General features: G+C 39.3%; 1 long non-coding RNA gene across 1 annotated transcript in view; it reads left to right on the top strand.

Annotated features, from left to right (window-relative positions):
- Window positions 1-14,747, top strand: part of LOC124876297 — a 113,674-nt gene extending 98,927 nt beyond the window's left edge. The window contains exon 3 of the long non-coding RNA XR_007040269.1: window positions 14,364-14,747. This is a non-coding gene — a long non-coding RNA (uncharacterized LOC124876297). The remainder of the gene's footprint in view (window positions 1-14,363) is intronic.
- Window positions 14,748-16,123: the final 1,376 nt, after the last annotated feature.

Genomic DNA, 16,123 nt, shown 5'->3' with positions numbered 1-16,123 from the left:
AGGACATCATTAACTGTCTGCTGGACATCTGTCAAATCTGGCTTTAACATAAAATTTATTTATCAAATATACTTTTTATTGGCTGCGATGGACTGGTGGCGACCTGTCCAGGGTGTACCCCGCCTCTCGCCCATAGACTGCTGGAGATAGGCACCAGCTTCGCCGTGACCTACTATGGAATAAGCGGTAGAAAATGACTGACTGACGTTTTATTCGCTGCGATGGATTGGTGACCTGTCCAGGGTGTACCCTGCCTCCTGCCCATAGACTGCTGGAGATAGGCACCAGCTTCCCTGCAACCCACAATGGAGAAAATGACTGACTGACTGACTGACTGACTTTTTATTGGCCTTATTTAATATTAAAAATTTCTGAGAAACTGAATTTAGGTTTTTTTGCTTGTTTTAATGCTTGAGATATGTCAGCCTATTTAAAGAATCTACAGTGAATATATAACATTACTTTTTAATTGGACTGCACTAAATAAGTACTTTCTCCTGTGCTCTTCATTAAAACTAGAACCCCTCCAAGTGGCAGCATTGAACATTGTTTAAAATTTTTTTTCAGCAAATCATTTTCTAGCACTTCACAACATGAATTAATTACTCATTGGTCACAAATCTAAATTCTTGCAATTTTCCAGTTTAATTTAAACCATATGCTGAAATAATGCGTCACAAAAGGTGTCAGTTGTTCTTTACGGTTTTTGAAATGTAAATGTAAACCCCCCATTCTGTATAGTGCCCAAAGCATAAAAGCTTGGGGATGATGCAAACGTCTAAGTATATTGCTCCTTCCATTAAGGCATTTTAATAGTTGAGTTACATTATTGATTTTATTTTACAGTGATAAATACATCACTGATTGAAGGTTTTTCCACATCAAAGATGAATTGTATTAGTCGCGGCTTTTTTAACAGCTGGAATAGAAATTGGATGTGTGAAAGCCATAAAACGTGTATATGTGACAAGTGTGCGAGTGCAGCCTTTTCACGGGATTGTTTTACAAAGCTGTAATGACTAATCAGAAAAAAAGAACTTTATGTAGCACGAGCCTTTCACACATTTTCTTTTAATCTGATGGATTGCATTAAAGGTAATGTACACCAAAAATATGCAGTGCTTCACTGGACGTTAGCAAACATGAGCAGAACTCATTAATTACATTTTAAATTTAATTTTTCACCTTTTTTGTTGAACAAACTGCTGAGAGTCTGTTAGTAAAGCATATTTTCTCATCATGGCTAAACACGACACTGTGCACTGTAGTGGAAAAACAAACCAATAAGCACAGGAAAATAAATATATCTAACCAGGCGGATGTGAAAATTTTTTTTATCTGAATTTTGGTATTTAGGAGATCCAGAGTGAGTGATGATATGTGACAATCAGTCACAGCAATTAGTGTTACTGTTAAGAAGCCTTTTTGTTTTCTCTCACCCATACAGAATGTCACAAATAAATCCTCACTTACATTTGCATATTAATTGGATCTGAGACGTCAAGCATCTTTCATTAAACAAAATGATCTGCATATTTGGAGACATAAAATAGTTTATTTCAATCCGGGAACAGAAGTCATTGAAAATTGACCGCATATGGGATGTTAACTTTAGCTTATCCATTAACCCTTTACCCCCCAGCTGCATAGCGAGCACAAAGCAACAACAGACTGATTAACAATGAGATGATGTTTCTCAGACTCAAACAATACAAAGCTGGATGTACTAAAGACCCAGTGAGTTGAAAAGCTCATTATGAGGTAGTATTTGTGTGTGGGCTCCATGTTCAGAGGGACATTTTCAAAATCGCTGATATTTGTCACAGATTAACTATATATCATAATCAGTGCTATATTTGTCCGCATAGAAAAGGATCCCAAACCAAACCTAAACAGTTTGTGTCTAGGATGTGTGGGGTCTGAAGAGATGTTAGCTTCCCTTTTCCTGACCCTAGTCCTGTACAAGTCCTGGATGGAGGGAAGGTCAGCCCTGATGATCCTCTCTGCAGATCTCACATAGGGCCATTTAGTGTTAGTTCAATAGTTGGAGCAATTAGGAACTTTCAATTTTCCCTGAAAAGCATTGTCACTTAGCAGGTTGTGATCGTCTAAGAATTAAATGTTTAAGAACTTCTGGAAAACCAGATATAGAAAGGGTTAATGATATCAGCTCCTTAGCCAATCGGGGTGCTTGTTCACAACATGTGATCAGGCTGGAATCAGTTGCTGAAACACAAATGTTACAAGAAATGCTGTTCATGTTAGAAACATCATGAATGCTTGTTATTTTTGTTAAATTTGGTTTACATTATTATTTTACCCTTTTTATATATATTTAATAATCACACATGAAGTCACAACAATAACTTATCAGTGAAAAAGAAAAATTAGGAATTGTTGAAAAAAATCAACTAACAATATGGATAGTACCATGAAACCCCTATTTTTTGATTGGTCCATATATTTACTGACCTTGTGACATTAGCAGGTTAGGGTGTGACTGTGGTTCTGTGGGAAGAGTTGTTGTTCTTGCAGTCAGAGTGCTGTGGGTTAGATTCCAGTATGCCACCTGTCAGTGTGCCTCTGGACAACTTACTGATCTATGTATGAATTTGTGCTCATTTGAGAGTGAAGCTGCATGGATGTGACTTTAGTGCAAAGGTCTTTTAGTGGTCACTATTACTAGAAAAGCACAGTATCAGTTCAGTCCATTTGTTTTCAATGTAATTTATTACATTGCTTTGAATAGTGTCCTGTATTGGTTGTATTGTGTAGAAATGCCACAGTCTAAAATACTAATGCAAAAGTTGTTAGTTGGCTATGTTTGTCAGATCTTCCTTTTATAGGCGATTGTGCCAGTAACGTTTGGCTGAAAATTGTCCTTCCTGTTCTTATCTATCAATTACACCGGCTGTGTGTTATAAATGGTTACGTAAAACCTTACTGCAAAGAGAATCAGTGCATGTCTGTGAAAGTTCATATTGTCAATTAAACTTCAAAACAACAACCCTACTGTTAAATCTGTCAATACCCGAGAAACCTGTTGGCACTGAATGTACCGCAAAATGTTTAGACATATCCATGAAGTTAAAAACGTGCCATGTATTGAAGCTTGTACGTTGGGTAAGTGCATAAACCATACTTGTGTATGAATCAGCAGTTCTTTTTTTATCTTCTTTTCGGATTAGGCCTTCAGGGACCCAACCCTGTGATTATCAAAATCCCTTGTGTCATCTGCAGTTGTCTTTCAAAGTTATTCTCAATAGCTGCAACTGTGCTCCACTAATTACTACAACTACTAACTTCCCTTGAAAGCTTCATTTGAACATAATGTCCCATTGTCTTAAGATAGTGTTCTTCCAGCGATAAGATTTTCTTTCTTTTAGTGCACTCTGTTCTTCAAAAGTGGCTAAAATCCCGGGGCAATAAGAAATGTCAGACAAAGTGGACAAGTGGGGAAAGATATTATTTGTCTGAAATCTTTGGGCGTCAGAGGCAGCCATGCTTTGTTTTCTGCATCTGTTGGCCATTCTGAAGGGAAAAGTGACATTGGGTGTTTCGACACGATTAAGGCGCAGAGGATGGTAATGGACAGACTGTGTATTGCACAGTTTGAAACAGTTAGGGGCTAGGCTTGTGAATAATTTGATTAGGCTGCAGGGGAATATATCTGGAGGATTATGTAAATGGCAGTGCCCCCATGCCGAATTTCTTTTGAACTCTTCAGAACTCACATCTGCCGGGGTCGACAGCTAGACAGAACGGCCGCCTTCTTGTATACCGGTTCCTCGGCGTTGGAGGAAGGTGTTTAAAGGTCATTTCTGGTACAAACAGTTTTGTCCTCAGAGACCTCGCTGCTCTATAGAACTTCAAATAATTTTTTTGTTGATGCCCATGCAATTATCATTTTCTTTGAGTCAACAATAGGACAATTATTGTTGTGTACTAATTAACCAGACTGTGCGCGCCTGTGTCACCGGCAGCCTCTTGCAAGCTCTGTATGCACACACAGGAATAGCTTTGACCTGTTTACAATATATTTAAGGTTATATGTGCCTCTCCCTCTGTGCCGTCTGATTATGAGATTTTCCCCCAAGCCTTATTTGGTGTATTTCTGGGTGGGGATGTGTTTGTGTAGAGTGCTATGGCAACCAAAGTCAAGGTGACCAAGAACATGTAGCACACATTATATTATCAGAACAGAGGCAAGAAACAATGCAGTCAGCACAAAATAGCATTTATGTGCAGCCTGATTGTAGGGTGTTCAGAGACCATCCTTGGGCCAGCTGTGGATTTATTGTCCTGGTGAGTCTGGCCAATGTACTGTTAGCTGCTAAAGTATTAGGGCAACTGCTTATACAGTGGCTGCTTTGTATACTATGTGCCTGCTCACAAATACTAAGTTAATACTTAAACGTTTATGTCTTGTTGTTTTAAGGAATTAAATATGTATTGATATATCATTATTACACAGTGTTGAAAGGCTTAAGGAGTTTAATATTGTAATCACTTAAGTGGAAACCTGATCAAAATAAACTCAAATAATTTTCAAAAGGGCTGGATGGTTTACAGGAAGATCCAGACATATTAACAATAACTATATATTCTACTATTAAAGCTTTCATAAGAATTTTATGCTTGTTGTGCCTCTATAAGCTGCAAGTGAGTTTCATATTCATAAACAAACCTCCTCATACGCATGTACTGAATAACAGCATGTCAGTTTATTTTACCTGCTAGGTCCATATTTTTTATGAATAATGGAGAAATAAAACAAGAAAAATGCTCAAATGTCACATACAATTAAATATTTTGCACATATTTTTTGAGGACTTTAAAGAGGGTGTACTCTTTCCATTCAATGTGGTTCCAACCTCCATTTTGGCCCATGCATTCTATTTACAAAGATTAGGATCACCGACCAATCGAAAATACTCTGAGCAACATCCTTCTGGGCACTGGAACTACAGAGCCTTAGAAATGTCAGTGACTGTGTTTCTTGTTTGTTCTTGAATTTCCTTAGATGGGGAAAGATGTGTGGCTTTTTTGGATCTTTTGTCCTATTTCATGTTGTCAGACAGGTTCTGTTTAAGGGATTTATTGATTATACAGATCAGGCCTGGGTGTGGCTTATGAAAACAAAGTGAAGACCCCTTTTCAAACTCGTTTAAAAACGTATTATTACTAATTGGCCTTCAACCCAACTGGGACTTTATTTTACTCAGATTTTATAGGTATTGATTTTATTTGTTTAATTGTTTGGTTTTTACTATGTTTACTATCTATAAGGGTGTAAATACTTTTTCACTGTACCGTATTCTGAAATAACCTATAAATAAATGCATAGAAATATTTAAGAGAAGACAAATAAGTTTGCAAACCATTGAAAGGCAGACAGTAACACTGCATATTTTAGTATAATTTGAAGAAGGCCCAAAAGGACAGTTCTGTATCCTAATATCCATTGTTTTCTGTTGTGTGCTCTGCTAGGTAGAAAAGGTTACACCTAAAAAATTGTGTGGCATGAACATAACAACTTTGAGATGCTAAATATGCTCCATATACATGCCACAAGTTGTACTGAGATGTTATGACAATGACCCAAAAGTGTCATCTTGATGCTATAAGAAGCTCTGTCTACACCGATGAAGGTTGAAAGTTTTGACCAGCCCTATCAACTTTCTGATTTGTCAATAGTTATTTGACCATTCGGTGGCACTCATGACAAATTAAACCTTAACCCCCAGATGGCCAGTTGATCCTTAATATAGAAAAAAAATTAAACAATATGGTGATGTCACAACAAAACGTCATGTACCCCATTGACTCACACTGATTTTTCCACCCTTCATCCTAATGCACATGCACTATACAACACAGGGGTTCATCATAAAGGTCACACATACTTAAAGGACATGACAGGACTTGATGTTCAGATGGCAAGATAGGCAACGTTGTGATAGCAGTGGTCTGCTATCAGAATCAATTTGAGAAAAATTCTTTAAGCTAAGCAGATCTAAGTAATTGTTCCGGGTAAGCCTGAATGAGAGATGACTGTGCTTGAGGCGTCTCTGTTGTTGATGCAGCACAGTAAAAGCTTCGCCTTTCCAGTGGGCTGGGTAGTTGTGGGATCCTATCTCATTCAAAAATAGGGAATAACAAACAAAAAAAACAATGCTTGACCTCGAATTTCTTCTGAAGCTTCTGTCAACATATGGGCTTCCATAGATGGATGAAATATGGGCATGGCTGTCTTGATACTTATGTGTGTTCTCAGTCTGTTTCCTTTCTCTCAGAAAAGCTGAAGTCCTGTAATATTGACTGAAAATAAGCCTGACAAACCTCCCACTTCCCCTCTTTCAGAATGTCTCTTTTTTCCATTCCCAGGAATGTATGCAAGGCAGTACACTTCACCAACAGGAAGGATGATTCAAGGACATACTGTAATTATGTTCAAAGATACAGATTCAGCCCAGTTTTCACTTGTAAAACTTGAGCAATCAGTTTTGGAATCTGAAAGAATCCTCTTTTGTGGTTGTCTTGTGCTATTGAAAGAGCCTGCTTTGCCCTGGCTTGTGACCACTTGTTGAAGGGGTTGGGAGTGATTTAGGGAGGGCAGCTGGATAACAGAGATTTTATTTATCTATTCTGAGAGCCCTTTATTTTTGCAAGTGGTTCTCAGCTTGCAGTTGCTTGGCATTATGGCAATTTTTTTTCAATTGTGTGGAGCGAGTATGACAGAGAGAAGAACAGCTGAGAAGGGGATTAAATGTGAAAACAATCTGAAAAAGGCAAATATGTTGTATGTAAGACTGTTGAAAGGGTTAAATTTAGATTTTTTGCAGCTTTCTGCAAGCAAAAGGACAGAGAAAAAACATAAAGAAGTAATTTGTTTCTACCTTTTTTTTGTTAAAACAGCAAACAATCTAAACAGAGGTTACTCTAAATACAAGTGAGGTTATTCAACAGTGTTTCTAATGGCTTTGTGAAACTTCTCCAGGCATCTGAATGAATGATCGTTCTGTGCTACTACGTGTGCGAGGATAGATACGGAGGCATTATTACCCAGGAGAGGTCATGGGTCAAGTATTAAGCAAGCTGCCTGCTTGGATCCCTGTATCAGAGATTTCACACTGTCAGCCCCGGAAATACTCCTGAGCCTTGTCTAAATAATCAAGGAGTCCTTCAGCGTGCAGTTTTTAAAACTGATAAACAAACGCAAGAGACTGAGATTAAGAGGAAGCCATGCTGCAAAGAGCCCACAGCCCTAAAGTGAAGATTTTTTCCTCTTAAGTTTAAATCAACAATCAGGGTTGTATACAAGCCATTTCTCAGGAACAGGAATACCCTGTTGCTCTTAAGCTGTTACCTTTAGTCGTGTTTTCTTGGTTTCCGAACAGTGTTGTTTGACCTTCTACATCGGAACAGTTTGTTTTAGCCTCATTCCTCTTAAAATTTAGGAAAACAATGGAAAGCACTCAGATAGGAAGTGACATCCCAGCTTATCAAAAACAGATTAGAAACTGAAGAAGACGCCAAAATACAATTAAAGCCTTCAGTGTCTTCTTTTTACTGTAATTACTCTTATCACTTTTGCCAAAATGATTTTTGATACTATTTGTACTTTTCACAATAATTTTTATGTTATTGATTGATGGTAATTATACAGTTCCCTGTTAAAGTATCCATACTCCTTGAGCTTTTTCCCATTTCCTCATGCTACAATTGCAAAGTTTAACAAATTTGACTCAAGTGTTACGTGGTGCAAAAAAAAAATATATATACAGGTTTGTCCAATAATTATTTTGAAAATGAAAATCTAAAATGTGTGGTGAAGGTATGTACTCAGTGTCCCTGGGTTAATACTCTGTGAAAGCAGCTTTACATTTTCCTTTACTGCTCTGTCTGCTCAGGGTCCTTGTCTTGCTGAAAGGTGATGATTCACCCCAGTTTCAAGTGTTTTGTAACATTTGACAGATTTTTCTTCCAGGATTGTCTAGTATTTAGCTCCATTAATACTCCCATAAACTTGTATCATCTTCTCAGTCCCTGAAGAAAAAAAAGCATCCTGACCTCGTTATGCTGCAACTACCATGTTTTACCCAGGGAACTGCATGCTTGTGTAACTCTATGCGTTACATGAACGCTCAGCTTGGACTCCTGCTTTACTTGCACTGCCATACTTTCACAATGATCACCTGCACTGTTGTATTGCTCTTGCATCTTATACTGCTCTATACTTACTCTCACTCACTTAAAACTGTGCACATATATTTATATTATATTGTAGATATGTTTATACTGTTTAATTTGTATTGTATTGCACTGACTACGCCAAAACAAATTCCTTGTATGTCCAAAAACGTACTTGGCAATAAAGCTTTTCTGATTCTGATTCTGATGGTGATGTGCAGTGTTAGTGCTAACCCCTATCCTCCACATGTATATTTTATATTTTGACAATAAAGGTCAGTTTTGGTGTAGTCTGATCAGAACATATTTTTCCAAGGGCTTGCTGTGTCCTCATTCAACAAGGCCTTTCTTTCTGCATGACAAATAGGTGTCCTGTCAACAGATTTTTCCAACTGAGCTGTGGATCTCTGCAGCTCCTCCAGAGTTGCTATTGGAATCATTTGTTAAAATTTTCAAAATGTAGTTTTTTCCTTCCACCTCACAATTATCTGCTAGTTTTTGTTGGTCTTTCATTAAATGTCACAAACAATACATAAAAAAGTATGAAAAAAGTCTATTGGGTGTGAATACTTCTGCTAGGCACCACAGATAGCACTAGTTGTTTAAATTTCGGAACCTTCTGTTTTTATCTGCTCCAACATTCATTTTCTAAATTGTTACAGACCCATCTCTGATTAGAGCCTTTAAAGAGGGACAGTGTTAGAGTGAGCATTATCACACCACTCAAAATAACCACAGAATTCAGGCAGTGCCTTATTAGGTGATGATTCTGCGATGGAAAGGAAGTGAACATTAATTTATTGACAGGCTCAATGTTTTTTTGAGTTCAGGCTCAGTACAACATAACCCAAGTCAGGGCTGATGGCCTTGGCGTTTTCTCAGAGAACTATTAATTGTGCTTTGCATATCTTGAACTTGGTTTTAGTTTTCAGTAGTTTAGGTTAGAAAAATATATCATCAAGTACTGTGTAGCCTGCTGAGCCCAAACAGACACATCTGCTGTTTTTGCTTGAGGGTTTTTGACTAAAATAAACCAAGTAATGCTATAACTTCTCCTTTTAGAGTTAGCCAAGCACAATTTTTACTTATTAATTCACTCAGATAAGAACATCCCGGTTTAAAATGACTCCCCAGTTACCCTTGTTAAATGCGCCTGTCCTTTCTCCAGCATGCCTAACTTGTTTTTTGTTCTATTTTTGACCTGATTCTGTTCTTGAAGAGGACAAGAAAACTGTCAGTCTGTGGGTGTGTGCAAACGTGTTTGTGTGGTGGTTGGATAGGGTTGGGTGTATGGCGTCACAAGTGCTCCAGTTTAGGAAAAGTGACACTTTGCCTCGAAAGACTCTTCAGGTCAGTCAGATAAGGAATTTAGTGGCTTTATCACAAATGCCGCTATTTAATTTAAAAGGGTGAGGCACTTAGGTATCTGGCAGCAGTCTTTCAGTCTGGTGATAAATTTGCAAGAAAGTGGAAAACAGTGGGGCATGAGAGCAGATTAGCAGGATACAAATATAGAAGTGACATTATAGAGGGTATTAGTCAGGTGCAGAACAAGTGGCCTGTTCCTGATAGCCCTCAGAATGGGGCCCAACTGCAAGCAGGGAGGACACATTGCTGAACGTACTAAAAAGATATGACATAGTGGTTGAAATGAAAGATTTTAGCTGTTTTTTAAGTGTTCTAAATCTATGACATAGAATGTTTGTTATTTTACTATATGATGATAAAATTTGGAGATTAAACTACATAACTTGAATTTTGTGGCAGAGTTCTGATCTCCGGTTTCTGAACAGCATTGACCTGCCAGTTCCAACTCTTTTGATTTTTATTTAAGAACTTTAATATATCAGGTTTTCTATGCCTTTCTGCAGTTAGTGGCCACACACAGTGTGTGTGTGTGAACGCGATGGTTAAAAAAGTAGTCATAAACTGGGTCCAGTTTACCTGCCAAACAAAAAGCATCAACACACTTTTGCACTGTGAACAAACAATGCCATTCTTATTACTGAGTACAGGTCCTTCTCAAAATATTAGCATATTGTGATAAAGTTCATTATTTTCCATAATGTCATGATGAAAATTTAACATTCATATATTTTAGATTCATTGCACACTAACTGAAATATTTCAGGTCTTTTATTGTCTTAATATGGATGATTTTGGCATACAGCTCATGAAAACCCAAAATTCCTATCTCACAAAATTAGCATATCATTAAAAGGGTCTCTAAACGAGCTATGAACCTAATCATCTGAATCAACGAGTTAACTCTAAACAGCTGCAAAAGATTCCTGAGGCCTTTAAAACTCCCAGCCTGGTTCATCACTCAAAACCCCAATCATGGGTAAGACTGCCGACCTGACTGCTGTCCAGAAGGCCACTATTGACACCCTCAAGCAAGAGGGTAAGACACAGAAAGAAATTTCTGAACGAATAGGCTGTTCCCAGAGTGCTGTATCAAGGCACCTCAGTGGGAAGTCTGTGGGAAGGAAAAAGTGTGGCAGAAAACGCTGCACAACAAGAAGAGGTGACCGGACCCTGAGGAAGATTGTGGAGAAGGGCCGATTCCAGACCTTGGGGGACCTGCGGAAGCAGTGGACTGAGTCTGGAGTAGAAACATCCAGAGCCACCGTGCACAGGCGTGTGCAGGAAATGGGCTACAGGTGCCGCATTCCCCAGGTCAAGCCACTTTTGAACCAGAAACAGCGGCAGAAGCGCCTGACCTGGGCTACAGAGAAGCAGCACTGGACTGTTGCTCAATGGTCCAAAGTACTTTTTTCGGATGAAAGCAAATTCTGCATGTCATTCGGAAATCAAGGTGCCAGAGTCTGGAGGAAGACTGGGGAGAAGGAAATGCCAAAATGCCAGAAGTCCAGTGTCAAGTACCCACAGTCAATGATGGTCTGGGGTGCCGTGTCAGCTGCTGGTGTTGGTCCACTGTGTTTTATCAAGGGCAGGGTCAATGCAGCGAGCTATCAGGAGATTTTGGAGCACTTCATGCTTCCATCTGCTGAAAAGCTTTATGGAGATGAAGATTTCATTTTTCAGCACCACCTGGCACCTGCTCACAGTGCCAAAACCACTGGTAAATGGTTTACTGACCATGGTATCACTGTGCTCAATTGGCCTGCCAACTCTCCTGACCTGAACCCCATAGAGAATCTGTGGGATATTGTGAAGAAAACGTTGAGAGACTCAAGACCCAACACTCTGGATGAGCTAAAGGCCGCTATCGAAGCATCCTGGGCCTCCATAAGACCTCAGCAGTGCCACAGGCTGATTGCCTCCATGCCACGCCGCATTGAAGCAGTCATTTCTGCAAAAGGATTCCCGACCAAGTATTGAGTGCATAACTGTACATGATTATTTGAAGATTGACGTTTTTTGTATTAAAAACACTTTTCTTTTATTGGTCGGATTAAATATGCTAATTTTGTGAGATAGGAATTTTGGGTTTTCATGAGCTGTATGCCACAATCATCCGTATTAAGACAATAAAAGACCTGAAATATTTCAGTTAGTGTGCAATGAATCTAAAATATATGAATGTTAAATTTTCATCATGACATTATGGAAAATAATGAACTTGATCACAATATGCTAATATTTTGAGAAGGACCTGTAACTTAATTGTGACATGTTAACTATATTAAAAATGAAACTATACAAATGTCGACACTACCTAATCCTACATAATAATTTTAGAATCCAAAAGCTATTTCTGTTTACTAATTATAGTCACACACTGTATTTTTTATTTTGTCTTTAATTTTACTTATTCAGCTCTAAGTGGTTGTTAGCTTTATTTTCCAATCCAGATTTCTCCCTGATTATGTTAACAGATCAGATGCAGATAATATACTAACTGCTCAGAAGTAGACCAGACAGCCTCGCTTAAAAAGAAAATCTCTACAAATCCAGGGACTTTTTGTTAAAAAAAAGCTTTCAGAATGACTAAATGCTGCACTCAATATAATTTTGGCTTCTACATACTGATAGATGGCAAGTCTGAAAAACTAGAAAAAATGGTGTTCCTAGTTTAATCAAAGCACCATTTGTTTTGTTACAAAACTTCAGTTTTGTTTTCATTTTTTTCCCCCTCCCTGCCTTCCGTCTCTCCTCCTTTTGCAACAGTTGGTGTGTGTTTCTCTTGGCAACGCTCTATAGCCTGTTTGATGTGGTTTCCAGAAGTCCTGAACTACAGTCCCTGGCCACTCTTTCTGTCATCCGTAGACCTGCTGTCTCTTTAGCCTCCATTGACTCCTGTTAACCTCCTCCTACCTTCCTCAAGTTGCAGCAGCTGCTTTCCTTCCCACTGCACATTTCTGCATAGAAATGATCTGATTCCCATTATTTGATGGTAAACGGGATTTCACTATGGGCTGCATGCAAAACTGCACACTTACAATCACTGTTTGCTCTCTAGGCAGGAATTTGCCTCTTTGCTGAACATCTTCCAGGATGTGTTCCAGCAAGTGGGAAAAAATTAAAGAAGCTTACTATTTCCCCGTCGTGAATAAAACCAGGGAGGCCTGAATTTGTGATTTACTTCTTAAGTTATGAGTCACCTGAGGCTTATACATTTTCCATCACAATATTATGTAAAACTATATCAGAGTTAATTAGCTCTGTTGAACCAATCTGTACCGGTGACCTCTACATGTTGTAATTTGAGTGACAGAAGCGGAGGAAGTAGAGACAGCCAGATAGTTGCTCCAAAGAGGGCCTTGCAGAGGACAGTCAGTGACCCTATATGGGCGCCTTTCTTGCACATAGCAGCAGGTTTAAAGGGAAACTGATAGGGAGGTGAAATATCTGCCACTTACAGAAAAGAGTCAGGGACCAGAGAGGGCACACAGGACAGAATGGATATGGATTGGGCACAAGGCTGACGAGGCCATCTGAACGAAATGAATATTCCTTGGAAAGTACACTTGGTGACACTTATCTCTATGGACTCAACACTGGGACTGAGGAAATTAGTTCCTCATTTTTGTTTTGGCAGACAACAATACTGCATCAAGCATTTTAACATCGTGTATCACTTTACATGAGATACTGTGCCTTTAAAAGTATTCATACCCACCTATTTCAATTTACCTTTTTGGGTGTTTTGTGATCTATGCAACTTCATGCAAAGTAGTACATAGTTCAGTCTATCATACAGGCTTATGGAAATGTGTTACAAATAAAAATATGTAAAGTCTCTGACACTCCTAAATTAAATTATATGTGTAATTTCATCTCAGTATAAATCCAGCTGTTTTGTGAAGTGCCACAGATGTTTGTTAGATAATATTAGTGAACAACCATCATCTTGAAGACCTAGGAACACAGTAGACAGGTCAGGGAAAGCTTTGGAGATGTTAGAGTAGGACCAGGGTTATAAGATTATCTCACAGAGCACTGTTCAATCCATCATCTGAAAGCAACAACAGCTGCAAACTAGGGCTGCACAATATAAGGAGAAGAAGTGATATGTGATACTGTTGGTAAATTTTACAAAAACTTGTAATACATACACACTTAGCTAAACAGTGTAAAGGTCTTTCTGCTTTGGGTTCATTTCAGACATAAACCCCACATAGTGTGTAGTGTATCCAGCAACTCGAAAAAATTGAAAGTCAATATTTCCATGTTAACAACAAGGTTTTATTGATAAAACTTGTACCTGCCGTTTTGGCAATAAAACAAGTTGTAGTCATTTTGACATCTTAATGCCCACCTAAAACATTTTCTGCTGCATTAAACAACAAATATAACATCACTTACTGCAAACATACCGAAACCTGACCATTCACCTAAATGGCAGCCTGGATAGTGAGAGAATTAATCAGATAAATAGCCAAAACATCCATGGTGAGTCTAGAGGAGCTGCAGAGATCCACAGATCAGCCAGGGAAATCTGTGGATGTCGGGATCTGGGTTGTGTTTGTGTTTTTGTGCTTGCTACATGTGTTCAGTGTTTTCAGACGGTGCTGGAGTTCTCAGGTGTGCTGGGTGATAGGTGCGATTTATTCTACTGATTACTTGGATGAGTACTTAAGCAGGAGGCTGCCAGCACTTCGATGCCAGAGTGTTTTGCCCTCAGTGGTAACAAGCTCTAGCCAAACACTAAGTCTATGCTTTGTTCTTCGACCTTATGTAACTTTGTTTTTGCTCCTTCACAGGCTAAGTAAACATAAACCCTGGGTTTATGTCACTGAATACCGACTATGTGTTCGGAGGTCTTTTTGGATGATCAAGACTATCTACATTCTGAGGACTTAATTTCCTATCTCCTGTCTTCGTTTGGATTCGCATCTAGCTGGCAGTTTCCTGCTACCTTCATCTCCTGGACCAAGCCGTAAGTGCACCCTGTCCACCCTCCAACGTAAGCATCTGCACACCGAACTCATTCCTGTTTGCTCCGAGCTCACACAGAACATCACCTAAAGAACCCTCTACAAACTCAACCTCAACAGACCTGGTTCCTGAATCCCTCTACCCCTGGTGACCTGATCACACCTATTTAGTAAGCTGTTCTCTTGATTACATTAATTCCTTGTACTTAGTTCGATATCATTCAGTTCCCTGTTTTCACCAGTGTTCTTCCCCTCTTCCCATACAGTTAGAGAATCATCAATTACGTTCCTGATTACCATTGTCTCAAACATCCTTTACTTATTCTGTTATCCGGATTGTTCTCTGTATGTGGGTCAGATCTATTGCAAACAAAATGACAGAACACTCTGGCCAACAAGACCCAGCAGAAGCACTCCGTAGAACTCTCTCTGGACATGCTAATCACATTCACTTTCATGACTCTTCTCTCCGTTCCCTTTCAGAGCAACAACGCCAGACTAACCAACAGCTAGAGCAGATTGCCTCCATGTTGCAACAGACCTTAGGTACTCAGTCCACTACACCTGTAGATGGCGCTACTACATTACCGGTATCCCAACAGCTACCTCATTCTCGTGACGTCACTTGCCCTAATCCTGACAAGTTTTCTGGTGAGGTGGGCAATTGTGGCGGGTTTTTGCTTCAGTGCTCCCTGGTTTTCAACCGATCTCCCCCGTTCCTTTCCCCATGATGATGTAAAGATTTCTTATGTTATTAGATTATTGACCGGCAAGGCCTTACAGTGGGCTGAGGCCCGGTTTCCTGATTGTAGAGAATTTGGTTGTACTTTTGAAGATTTTGTCAAGGAGTTTAAAAGGACTTTTTACCCAGTGTTAGACAAGTCTAGTGCTGGCTGACAGTTGAGGGCCTTAAAACAATGTCACAGACCCATTACTGAGTTTTCTATTGAATTTCGTATGTTAGCAGCTACCTCGGGTTGGAATAATGAAGCTTTGAAAACTACCTTTTTGCACGCTTTAGATGATTCACTAAAGGATGAGTTAGCCATGATCGGTGAACCCCCTACCTTAGATGAAGTTATTTCTTACCAGAGTTGACAACAGAATCAGAGAGGAGAGCCTGAGCAGAAAGGTCCAATTACAAACCTCAGCTGAAGAGTAATTTTCCACCCTATGTTAAGTATCCACCTCAGCAACCAGTTCCTGAACCTGAGCCCATGCTGGTGGGATGTACTCGTCTCACTTTAGAAGAGAGACAGAGACGCAGATTATCCAAACAGTGTTTTTGCTGTGGTTCTTCAGATCATTTTGTAGCAACTTGTCCTGTCTGCCCCAGGCCATTAAAAGACAGGGTCCACCGGCTTTGAAGGGGGGGTTGGTGGACCACGCTCAGATTTGTAAAGCCCCTAGATTCAGCTTACCTGCTACTATCATAGTGAACCAGCATACCATGACCTTATCGGCGTTGATAGATTCTGGCTGCGAACAGAATTTAATAGATTCAGAGTTGGTAAATCAGGCAAGTATAGAAGTTGAACTACTTGATTCCTCATGTTCTGTTCTAGCTCTAGACGGTAGGAAATTAC

Source organism: Girardinichthys multiradiatus, chromosome 1 (assembly GCF_021462225.1).
Source record: "Girardinichthys multiradiatus isolate DD_20200921_A chromosome 1, DD_fGirMul_XY1, whole genome shotgun sequence".
Classification (NCBI taxonomy): Eukaryota; Metazoa; Chordata; class Actinopteri; order Cyprinodontiformes; family Goodeidae; genus Girardinichthys; species Girardinichthys multiradiatus.
The sequence above is the reverse complement of the archived record's forward strand: the minus strand, read 5'-3'. Positions and strand labels throughout refer to the sequence as shown.